This window comes from Oncorhynchus nerka, linkage group LG15 (assembly GCF_034236695.1).
Source record: "Oncorhynchus nerka isolate Pitt River linkage group LG15, Oner_Uvic_2.0, whole genome shotgun sequence".
Classification (NCBI taxonomy): domain Eukaryota; kingdom Metazoa; phylum Chordata; class Actinopteri; order Salmoniformes; family Salmonidae; genus Oncorhynchus; species Oncorhynchus nerka.
In genome coordinates, this window is record NC_088410.1 from 105728931 (window position 1) to 105742205 (window position 13275).

Below are 13275 nucleotides of genomic sequence, written 5' to 3' on the forward strand. Positions count from 1 at the left end.
GTCCAGTCTCTTGACAACAAGGTTGATGGAATCTGAGCAAGGGTAGCATTCCAGAGGGACATCAGGGACTGTAACATTCTTTGCTTCACGGAAACATGGCTCACTGGAGAGACGCTATCGGAGTCGGTGCAGCCAGCTGGTTTCTCCACGCATCGCGCCGACAGAAACAAACATCTTTCTGGTAAGAAGAGGGGCGGGGGCGTATGCTTTATGGTTAACGAGACGTGGTGTGGTCACAACAACATACAGGAACTCAAGTCCTTCTGTTCACCTGATTTAGAATTCCTCACAATCAAATGTCGACCGCATTATCTACCAAGGGAATTCTCTTCGATTATAATCACAGCCGTATATATTCCCCCCAAGCAGACACATCGATGGCTCTGAACGAACTTTATTTGACTCTTTGCAAACTGGAATCCACACATCCTGAGGCTGCATTCATTGTAGCTGGGGATTTTAACAAGGCTAATCTGAAAACAAGACTCCCTAAATTGTATCAGCATATCGATTGCGCAACCAGGGCCGGTAAAACCTTGGATCATTGCTATTCTAACTTCCGCGATGCATATAAGGCCCTCCCCCGCCCTCCATTCGGAAAAGCTGACCACGACTCCATTTTGTTGATCCCTGCCTACAGACAGAAGCTAAAACAAGAAGCTCCCACGCTGAGGTCTGTTCAACGCTGGTCCGACCAATCTGATTCTACGCTTCAAGACAGCTTCCATCACGTGGACTGGGATATATTTCGTATTGCGTCAAACAACAATATTGACGAATACACTGATTCGGTGAGTGAGTTCATTAGAACATGCGTTGAAGATTCGTTCCCATAGCAACGATTAAAACATTCCCAAACCAGAAACCGTGGATTGATGGCAGCAGTCGCGTGAAACTGAAAGCGCGAACCACTGCTTTTAATCAGGGCAAGGTGACCGGAAACATGACCGAATACAAACAGTGTAGCTATTCCCTCCGCAAGGCAATCAAACAAGCTAAGCGTCAGTATAGAGACAAAGTAGAATCGCAATTCAACGGCTCAGACACAAGAGGTATGTGGCAGGGTCTACAGTCAATCATGGATTACAAAAAGAAAACCAGCCCAGTCACGGACCAGGATGCCTTGCTCCCAGGCAGACTAAATAACTTTTTTGCCAGCTTTGAGGACAATACAGTGCCACTGACACGGCCCGCAACCAAAACATGCGGACTCTCCTTCACTGCAGCCGAGGTGAGTAAAACATTTAAACGTGTTAACCCTCGCAAGGCTGCAGGCCCAGACGGCATCCCCAGCCGCGCCCTCAGGGCATGCGCAGACCAGCTGGCGGGTGTGTTTACGGACATATTCAATCAATTCCTATCCCAGTCTGCTGTTCCCACATGCTTCAAGAGGGCAACCATTGTTCCTGTTCCCAAGAAAGCTAAGGTAACTGAGCTAAACGACTACCGCCCCGTAGCACTCACTTCCGTCATCATGAAGTGCTTTGAGAGACTAGTCAAGGACCATATCACCTCCACCCTACCTGACACCCTAGACCCACTTGGCTACATAGCTGATGCACGCTGGACTGTCCATTAATCACGGTACTCCTTTCTGCTTGTTTGTTTTATCTGTCGGCCGAGTTGCCTAGTCAATGCCATCTCACCTGCTGTTGTTATGCTAGCTGATTAGCTGTTGTCTCACCCACTGTTTTAGCTAGCTTTCCCAATTCAACACCTGTGTTCACTGTATGCATCGCTGTATGTCTCTCTCAAATGTCAATATGCCTTGTATACTATTGCTCAGGTTAGTTATCATTGTTTTAGTTCACAATGGAGCCCCTAGTCCTATTCCTCACACCCCTGATACCTCCTTTGTCCCACCTCCCACATATGCGGTGACCTCACCCATTACAACCAGCATGTCCAGAGATAAAACCTCTCTCATCATCACCCAGTGCCTGGGCTTACCTCCGCCGTACCCGCACCCCACCATACCCCTGTCTGTGCATTATGCCCTGAATATATTCTACCATGCCCAGAAACCTGCTCCTCTTATTCTCTGTCCCCAACGCTCTAGGCGACCAGTTTTGATAGCCCTTAGCCGCACCCTCATACTACTCCTTCTCTGTTCCGCGGGTGATGTGGAGGTAAACCCGGGCCCTGCATGTCCCCTGGCACCCTCATTTGTTGACTTCTGTGATCGAAAAAGCCTTGGTTTCATGCATGTCAACATTAGAAGCCTCCTCCCTAAGTTTGTTTTACTCACTGCTTTAGCACACTCTGCTAACCCTGATGTCCTTGCCGTGTCTGAATCCTGGCTCAGGAAGGCCACCAAAAATTCTGAGATTTCCATACCCAACTATAACATCTTCCGTCAAGATAGAACTGCCAAAGGGGGAGGAGTCGCAGTCTACTGCAGAGATAGCCTGCAAAGTAATGTCATACTTTCCAGGTCCATACCCAAACAGTTCGAGCTACTAATTCTGAAAATTACTCACTCCAGAAATAAGTCTCTCACTGTTGCCGCCTGCTACCGACCCCCCTCAGCTCCCAGCTGTGCCCTGGACACCATTTGTGAATTGATTGCCCCCCATCTAGCTTCTGAGTTTGTTCTGTTAGGTGACCTAAACTGGGATATGCTTAACACCCCGGCAGTCCTACAATCTAAGCTAGATGCCCTCAATCTCACACAAATCATCAAGGAACCCACCAGGTACAACCCTAACTCTGTAAGCAAGGGCACCCTCATAGACGTCATCTTGACCAACTGGCCCTCCAAATACACCTCCGCTGTCTTCAACCAGGATCTCAGCGACCACTGCCTCATTGCCTGTATCCGCTACGGTGCCGCAGTCAAACGACCACCACTCATCACTGTCAAGCGCTCCCTAAAACACTTCTGTGAGCAGGCCTTTCTAATCGACCTGGCCCGGGTATCCTGGAAGGACATTGACCTCATCCCGTCAGTTGAGGATGCCTGGTCATTCTTTAAGAGTAACTTCCTCACCATATTAGATAAGCATGCTCCGTTCAAAAAATGCAGAACTAAGAACAGATGCAGTCCTTGGTTCACTCCAGACCTGACTGGCCTCGACCAGCACAAAAACATCCTGTGGCGGACTGCAATAGCATCGAACAGTCCCCGCGATATGCAACTGTTCAGGGAAGTCAGGAACCAATACACGCAGTCAGTCAGGAAAGCTAAGGCCAGCTTCTTCAGGCAGAAGTTTGCATCCTGTAGCTCCAACTCCAAAAAGTTCTGGGACACTGAAGTCCATGGAGAACAAGAGCACCTCCTCCCAGCTGCCCACTGCACAGATGGCTAGGGAACACGGTCACCACCGACAAATCCATGATTATCGAAAACTTCAACAAGCATTTCTCAACGGCTGGCCATGCCTTCCGCCTGGCTACTCCTACCTCGGCCAACAGCTCCGGCCCCCCCGCAGCTCCTCGCCCAAGCCTCTCAAGGTTCTCCTTTACCCAAATCCAGATAGCAGATGTTCTGAAAGAGCTGCAAAACCTGGACCCGTATAAATCAGCTGGGCTTGACAATCTGGACCCTCTATTTCTGAAACTATCCGCCGCCATTGTCGCAACCCCTATTACCAGTCTGTTCAACCTCTCTTTCATATCGTCTGAGATCCCCAAGGATTGAAAGCTGCCGCAGTCATCCCCCTCTTCAAAGGGGGAGACACCCTGGACCCAAACTGTTACAGACCTATATCCATTCTGCCCTGCCTATCTAAGGTCTTCGAAAGCCAAGTCAACAAACAGGTCACTGACCATCTCGAATCCCACCGTACCTTCTCCGCTATGCAATCTGGTTTCCGAGCCGGTCACGGGTGCACCTCAGCCACACTCAAGGTACTAAACGACATCATAACTGCCATCGATAAAAGACAGTACTGTGCAGCCGTCTTCATCGACCTTGCCAAGGCTTTCGACTCTGTCAATCACCATATTCTTATCGGCAGACTCAGTAACCTCGGCTTTTCGGATGACTGCCTTGCCTGGTTCACCAATTACTTTGCAGACAGAGTTCAGTGTGTCAAATCGGAGGGCATGTTGTCCGGTCCTCTGGCAGTCTCTATGGGGGTGCCACAGGGTTCAATTCTCGGGCCGACTCTTTTCTCTGTGTATATCAATGATGTTGCTCTTGCTGCGGGCGATTTCCTGATCCACCTCTACGCAGACGACACCATTCTATACACTTTCGGCCCGTCATTGGACACTGTGCTATCTAACCTCCAATCGAGCTTCAATGCCATACAACACTCCTTCCGTGGCCTCCAACTGCTCTTAAACGCTAGTAAAACCAAATGCATGCTTTTCAACCGATCGCTGCCTGCACCCGCTTGCCCGACTAGCATCACCACACTGGATGGTTCCGACCTTGAATATGTGGACACCTATAAGTACCTAGGTGTCTGGCTAGACTGCAAACTCTCCTTCCAGACCCATATCAAACATCTCCAATCGAAAATCAAATCAAGAGTCGGCTTTCTATTCCGCAACAAAGCCTCCTTCACTCACGCTGCCAAGCCTCCCTAGTAAAACTGACTATCCTACCGATCCTCGACTTCGGCGATGTCATCTACAAAATGGCTTCCAACACTCTTCTCAGCAAACTGGATGCAGTTTATCACAGTGCCATCCGTTTTGTCACTAAAGCACCTTATACTACCCACCACTGCGACTTGTATGCTCTAGTCGGCTGGCCCTCGCTACATATTCGTCGCCAGACCCACTGGCTCCAGGTCATCTACAAGGCCATGCTAGGCAAAGCTCCGCCTTATCTCAGCTCACTGGTCACGATGGCAACACCCATCCGTAGCACGCGCTCCAGCAGGTGTATCTCATTGAGCATCCCCAAAGCCAACACCTCATTCGGCCGCCTTTCGTTCCAGTACTCTGCTGCCTGTGACTGGAACGAATTGCAAAAATCGCTGAAGTTGGAGACTTTTATCTCCCTCACCAACTTCAAACATCAGCTATCTGAGCAGCTAACCGATCGCTGCAGCTGTACATAATCTATTGGTAAATAGCCCACCCATTTTCACCTACCTCATCCCCACAGTTTTTATTTATTTACTTTTCTGCTCTTTTGCACACAAATATCTCTACCTGTACATGATCATCTGATCATTTATCACTCCAGTGTTAATCTGCAATATTGTAATTATTCGCCTACCTCCTCATGCCTTTTGCACACATTGTATATAGACTCCCCTTTTTTTTCTCTACTGTGTTATTGACTTGTTAATTGTTTACTCCATGTGTAACTCTGTGTTGTCTGTTCACTCTGCTATGCTTTATCTTGGCCAGGTCGCAGTTGCAAATGAGAACCTGTTCTCAACTAGCCTACCTGGTTAAATAAAGGTGAAATCAAAATAAAAAAATAAAAAAACTCCAATTTGCTTACCGCCCAAATAGGTCCACAGACGATGCACTCTCAACCACACTGCACACTGCCCTAACCCATCTGGACAAGAGGAATACCTATGTGAGAATGCTGTTCATCGACTACAGGTCAGCATTTAACACCATAGTACCCTCCAAACTCGTCATCAAGCTCGAGACCCTGGGTCTCGACCCCGCCCTGTGCAACTGGGTACTGGACTTCCTGAGGGGCCGCCCCCAGGTGGTGACGGTAGGTAACAACATCTCTACCCCGCTGATCCTCAACACTGGGGCCCCACAAGGGTGCGTTCTGAGCCCTCTCCTGTACTCCCTGTTCACCCACGACTGCGTTGCCACGCACGCCTCCAACTCAATCATCAAGTTTGCGGACGACACAACAGTGGTAGGCTTGATTGCCAACAACGACGAGACGGCTTACAGGGAGGAGGTGAGGGCCCTCGGAGTGTGGTGTCAGGAAAATAACCTCACACTCAACGTCAACAAAACTAAGGAGATGATTGTGGACTTCAGGAAACAGCAGAGGGAACACCCCCTATCCACATCGATGGAACAGTAGTAGAGAGGAAGTAAGTTTTAAGTTCCTCGGCGTACACATCACAGACAGACTGAATTGGTCCACCCACACAGACAGCATCGTGGAGAAGGCACAACAGTGCCTCTTCAACCTCAGAAATTTGGCTCGTCACCAAAAGCACTCACAAACTTCTACAGATGCACAATCGAGAGCATCCTGTCGGGCTGTATCACCGCCTGGTACGGCAACTGCTCCGCCCGCAACCGTAAGGCTCTCCAGAGGGTAGTGAGGTCTGCACAACGCATCACCGGGGGCAAACTACCTGCCCTCCAGGACACCTACACCACCCGATGTCACAGGAAGGCCATAAAGATCATCAAGGACAACAACCACCCGAGCCACTGCCTGTTCACCCCGCTATCATCCAGAAGGCGAGGTCAGTACAGGTGCATCAAAGCTGGGACCGAGAGACTGAAAAACAGCTTCTATCTCAAGGCCATCAGACTGTTAAACAGCCACCACTAACATTGAGTGGCTGCTGCCAACACACTGACTCAACTCCAGCCACTTTAATAATAGGAATTGATGGGAATTGATGTAAAATATATCACTAGCCACTTTAAACAATGCTACTTAATATAATGTTTACATACCTTACATTATTTATCTCATATGTATACGTATATACTGTACTCTATATCATCTACTACATCTTTATGTAATACATGTATCACTAGCCACTTTAAACTATGCCACTTTGTTTACATACTCATCTCATATGTATATACTGTACTCGATACCATCTACTGCATCTTGCCTATGCCGCTCAGTACCATCACTCATTCATATATCTTTATGTACATATTCTTTATCCCTTTACACTTGTGTGTATAAGGTAGTAGTTTTGGAATTGTTAGCTAGATTACTCGTTGGTTATTACTGCATTGTCGGAACTAGAAGCACAAGCATTTCGCTGCACTCGCATTAACATCTGCTAACCATGTGTATGTGACAAATAAAATTGGATTTGATTTGCAGGGATCGATTTTGGGACCTGTCCTCTTTACTAATTAGAAAAATAATGTCAGTCTATCTGCAAAAACCTGTAACATTCATCTGTATGCAGATTACACTGCTATGTACGCTATTGCCCTCATCGCTGACCAGGCTACGTTGGGGCTGAAATCGGATTTGGTTGCCTTGCAGAAAATCCTGGTTGATTTAAAATTGGTACTTAATGCAGGAAAAACTAAATGTACGTTGTTTTCTAATTCTCATAGAAATATTTCAGATGGCTTAAACATTTATGGCTTTCTTTACTTTGCTTATAATCCCCATGGGGACATTTTGTTGCAGTAACATGTACATGTTTAAAGTGGCGTTTTAATACAGTAGACAACAAATTGACAATACAAAATTCACAACAGTTACATACAGTATACAGTGCACTTTTGCGTGCGTCCTCCGAAACACGACCCTGCCAAGCCGCACTACTTCTTTACACACTCCTCGCTTAAACTGCAAGCCAGCTTACCAATGTGTCGCAGGAAACACGTACACCTGGTGACCGATGTCAGCTTGCATGCGTCTGGCCCGCCGCAAGGAGTCGCTAGAGCCCGACGGGACAAGGACATCCCAGCCGGCCAAACCATCGCCTAACCAGGGCGACGCTGGGCCAATTGTGCGCCGCCTCATGGGTCTCCCGGTCATGGCCAGCCTGGGATCAATCCCGGGTCTGTAGTGATGCCTCAAGCACTGCGATGCAGTTCATTTGACCACTGTGCCACTCAGGAGGCCAGCCTGAGATTTCTAACTGGCCAATCACTTGACCTGAACTTGACTGGTTTCTACAGTAACACCATTACGGTCTAGGATGTAATGTAAACAACCTTGAGATTGGCGCCACTGTCCGGGGTTCTTGGTTGGCTCTGTCACTTCCCTCTGAAACAGACAGAGACATAGACATACATCATGACAGGTAGCACGGGTATAGTTACATGGTGGAATAGCTCAGGTATCAGGTAGCACGGGTATAGTAACATGGTGGAATAGCTCAGGTATCAGGTAGCACGGGTATAGTTACATGGTGGAATAGCTCAGGTATCAGGTAGCACGGGTATAGTAACATGGTGGAATAGCTCAGGTATCAGGTAGCACGGGTATAGTTACATGGTGGAATAGCTCAGGTATCAGGTAGCACGGGTATAGTTACATGGTGGAATAGCTCAGGTATCAGATAGCACGGGTATAGTTACATGGTGCAATAGCTCAGGTATCAGGTAGCACGGGTATAGTTACATGGTGGAATAGCTCAGGTATCAGCAACATAATCAGCAGTACAATACAGGTCTGTGACAGCTGTAACACATATTTAAGTTTTTCTGGATTGCTAAGACACTTTTAATGAACTGGGGTCCACTTGATCCACATCAGAACCTAATGAGCACAACAGTATTATTTTTAGCTAAAGTGTAAGCAATTTCTCATTGCTTTCACACACAATGCAAACGCTAAAGCTGATACAAATTACTCCCATGAATGTGAAGCTCTTCTTCTCTTCATGTGCAAAACTTATTGTTCGATTAGACCTTATTCATGCATAAAAGAGCCTCTGAATTTCTTTTAGCAAGAATGGACCAAGTAAGATGCCAAGGGCAAGGACAAAGGAGAGATAGAGGGGCCCATAGAGGAAGAAAGTTCAGCTCTAAGTTCAAATGGAAAAAGTTCAAGAAAAGCCTTTTGTTTCTGGATATTCATGCTCTTTAGTGACATTCTTTCTGCATTGGTCATCTTTGGTCAAATCATTTTAGGAAAAAATAATACAGCCCATGCTGTGATAATATTTTGACCTATTATGGTGCATACTATAATTATATACTAAGCTATATGGAATTGTTTTAATAAGGTCATACCAAGGATAATTTAGCTGTTTGATTTTTTAAATCCTGTGAACTATAAATATATATATACATACAGTACCAGTCAAAAGTTTGGACACACCTACTCATTCAAGGGGTTTTCTTATTTTTTTCATAACTTTCTACATTGTAGAATAATAGTGAAGACATCAAAACTATGAAAAAACACATGTAGGTTACCAAAAGAGTGTTTAACAAATCAAAAAATAATTTATATTTGAGATACTTCAAAGTAGCCAACCTTTGCCTTGATGACAGCTTTGCACATTCTTGGCATTTTGTCAGCCAGTTTCATGAGAAGCATTTCAATTAACAGATGTGCCTTGTTAGAAGTTAATTTCTGGAATTTCTATCCTTCTTAAATTTGTTTGAGTCAATCAGTTGGTTGTACCAAGGTAGGGGTGGTATACATAATATAGCCCTATTTGGTAAAATACCAAGTCCATATTAGGTCAAGAACAGCTCAAATAACCAAAGAGAAACCATCATTACTTTAAGACATGAAGGTCAGTCCATCATCACTTTAAGACATGAAGGTCAGTCAATCTGGAAAATGTCAAAAACTTTTAAAGTTTCTTCAGGTGCAGTCGCAAAAACGATCAAGCGCTATGATGAAACTGTCTCTCATGAGGACCGCCACAATAAAGGAAGACCCAGAGTTACCTCTGCTGAAGAGGACAAGTTCATTAGAGTTACCAGCCTGAGAAATTGCAGCCCAAATAAATGCTTTACAGAGTTCTAGTGACAGACACATCTCAAACTCTCAAGAAACATGAGCAATGGACATTAGACCGGTGGAAATCGGTCCTTTGGTCTGATGAGTCCAAATTTGAGATTTTTGGTTCCAACCACCATGTCTTTGTGAGATGTAGAGTAGGTGAACGGATGATCTCTGCATGTGTGGTTCCCACCGTGAAGCATGGAGGAGAAGGTGTGATTGTGTGTGGATGCTTTGCTGGTGACACTGTCTGTGATTTATTTAGAATGTAAGGCACACTTAACCAGCATGGCTACCACAGCATTCTGCAGCGATACGCCATCCCATCTGGTTTATTCTTAGTGTGACTATTTGTTTTTGACATTTTTGACATTTGTTTTTCAAGAAGACAATGACACAACACACCTTCAGGCTGTGTAAGGGCTATTTGACCAAGAAAGAGAGTAATGGAGTTTTGCCTCAGTTGACCTGACCTCCACAATCACCCAACATCAACCCAATTGAGATGGTTTGGGATCAGTTGGACCGCAGAGTGAAGGAAAAGCAGCCAACAAGTGTTTAGCATATGTGTGAACTCCTTCAATACTGTTGTAAAAGCATTCCATGTGAAGCTGGTTGAGAGAATGCCACGAGTGTGCAAAGCTGTCATCAAGGCAAAGGGTTTACCACTATTTTGGTTACTACATGATTGTATATATGTTATTTCATAGTTTTGATGTCTTCATAATTATTCTACAATGTAGAACATAGTACAAATAAAGAAAAACCCTTGAATTAGTAGGTGTGTCCAAACTTTTGACCGGTACTGTATATATTTGATGAAAACATTTTTGGGGCCTTACTGCTATTAGCCCATACAAACACAGTGAATAGCTTATATTCGCTACATGGAACAGCTAGCCCCCCCAAAAAATCTAAAGGAAGTTTGTTCTGAAGTGTCTTTCCTATATCTGAGAGATATAAGAAAGACCAAGAGTATTCAGTATTCAGACCCCTTGATTATTTTCAACATTTTGTTGTGTTACAGTTTTATTCTAAAATGGATTAAATTAAAAAAAATCCTCATCAATCTACACACAATACCCCATAATGACAAAAGGGAAAGAGGTTTTTAGAAATTTTGGCAAATGGATTCATTTAAAAAACAAAAATACCTTATTTACATAAGTATTCAGATTGAGTATCAACTTCAACTTGATTGGAGTCCACCTGTCATACATTTAATTGATTGGACATGATTTTGAAAGGCACACATCGGTCTATATAAGGTCCCACAGTTGACAGTGCATGTCAGAGCAAAAACCAAGCCATGAGGTAGAAGGAATTGTCTGTAGAGCTCCGAGACAGGATTTTGTCGAGGCACAGATCTGGTGAAGGGTACTAAATATCTGTAGCATTGAAGGTCCCCAAGAACACAGTGTTCTCCATCAATCTTAAATGGAAGAATTTTGGAACATTTACATTTACATTTAAGTCATTTAGCAGACGCTCTTATCCAGAGCGACTTACAAATTGGTGCGTTCACCTTATGACATCCAGTGGAACTGCCACTTTACAATAGTGCATCTAAATCTTTTAAGGGGGGTGGGAAGGATTACTTTATCCTATCCTAGGTATTCCTTAAAGAGGTGGGGTTTCAGGTGTCTCCGGAAGGTGGTGATTGACTCCGCTGTCCTGGCGTCGTGAGGGAGTTTGTTCCACCATTGGGGGCCAGAGCAGCGAACAGTTTTGACTGGGCTGAGCGGGAACTGTACTTCCTCAGTGGTAGGGAGGCGAGCAGGCCAGAGGTGGATGAACGCAGTGCCCTTGTTTGGGTGTAGGGCCTGATCAGAGCCTGGAGGTACTGAGGTGCCGTTCCCCTCACAGCTCCGTAGGCAAGCACCATGGTCTTGTAGCGGATGCGAGCTTCAACTGGAAGCCAGTGGAGAGAGAGGAGGAGCGGGGTGACGTGAGAGAACTTGGGAAGGTTGAACACCAGACGGGCTGCGGCGTTCTGGATGAGTTGTAGGGGTTTAATGGCACAGGCAGGGAGCCCAGCCAACAGCGAGTTGCAGTAATCCAGACGGGAGATGACAAGTGCCTGGATTAGGACCTGCGCCGCTTCCTGTGTGAGGCAGGGTCGTACTCTGCGGATGTTGTAGAGCATGAACCTACAGGAACGGGCCACCGCCTTGATGTTATTTGAGAACGACAGGGTGTTGTCCAGGATCACGCCAAGGTTCTTAGCGCTCTGGGAGGAGGACACAATGGAGTTGTCAACCGTGATGGCGAGATCATGGAACGGGCAGTCCTTCCCGGGAGGAAGAGCAGCTCCGTCTTGCCGAGGTTCAGCTTGAGGTGATGATCCGTCATCCACACTGATATGTCTGCCAGACATGCAGAGATGCGATTCGCCACCTGGTCGTCAGAAGGGGGAAAGGAGAAGATTAATTGTGTGTCGTCTGCATAGCAATGATAGGAGAGACCATGTGAGGTTATGACAGAGCCAAGTGACTTGGTGTATAGCGAGAATAGGAGAGGGCCTAGAACAGAGCCCTGGGGACACCAGTGGTGAGAGCACGTGGTGAGGAGACGGATTCTCGCCACGCCACCTGGTAGGAGCGACCTGTCAGGTAGGACGCAATCCAAGCGTGGGCCGCGCCGGAGATGCCCAACTCGGAGAGGGTGGAGAGGAGGATCTGATGGTTCACAGTATCGAAGGCATCCGATAGGTCTAGAAGGATGAGAGCAGAGGAGAGAGAGTTAGCTTTAGCAGTGCGGAGCGCCTCCGTGATACAGAGAAGAGCAGTCTCAGTTGAATGACTAGTCTTGAAACCTGACTGATTTGGATCAAGAAGGTCATTCTGAGAGAGATAGCGGGAGAGCTGGCCAAGGACGGCACGTTCAAGAGTTTTGGAGAGAAAAGAAAGAAGGGATACTGGTCTGTATTGTTGTTGACATCGGAGGGATCGAGTGTAGGTTTTTTCAGAAGGGGTGCAACTCTCGCTCTCTTGAAGACGGGAGGGACGTAGCCAGCGGTCAGGGATGAGTTGATGAGCGAGGTGAGGTAAGGGAGAAGGTCACCGGAGATGGTCTGGAGAAGAGAGGAGGGGATAGGGTCAAGCGGGCAGGTTGTTGGGCGGCCGGCCGTCACAAGACGCGAGATGTCATCTGGAGAGAGAGGGAGAAAGAGGTCAGAGCACAGGGTAGGGCAGTGTGAGCAGAACCAGCGGTGTCGTTTGACTTAGCAAACGAGGATCGGATGTCGTCGACCTTCTTTTCAAAATGGTTGACGAAGTCATCTGCAGAGAGGGAGGGGGGGAGGGGGAGGAGGATTCAAGAGGGGGAGAAGGTGGCAAAGAGCTTCCTAGGGTTAGAGGCAGATGCTTGGAATTTAGAGTGGTAGAAAGTGGCTTTAGCAGCAGAGACAGAGGAGGAAAATGTAGAGAGGAGGGAGTGAAAGGATGCCAGGTCCGCAGGGAGGCGAGTTTTCCTCCATTTCCGCTCGGCTGCCCGGAGCCCTGTTCTGTGAGCTCGCAATGAGTCGTCGAGCCACGGAGCGGGAGGGGAGGACCGAGCCGGCCTGGAGGATAGGGGACATAGAGAGTCAAAGGATGCAGAAAGGGAGGAGAGGAGGGTTGAGGAGGCAGAATCAGGAGATAGGTTGGAGAAGGTTTGAGCAGAGGGAAGAGATGATAGGATGGAAGAGGAGAGAGTAGCGGGGGAGAGAGAGCGAAGGT

General features: G+C 46.8%; 1 pseudogene; it reads right to left on the reverse strand.

Moving 5' to 3' along the window:
• LOC115118616 (synapsin-2-like) overlaps nucleotides 1-13275 on the reverse strand; it is a 299540-nt pseudogene that overhangs the window by 22046 nt on the left and 264219 nt on the right.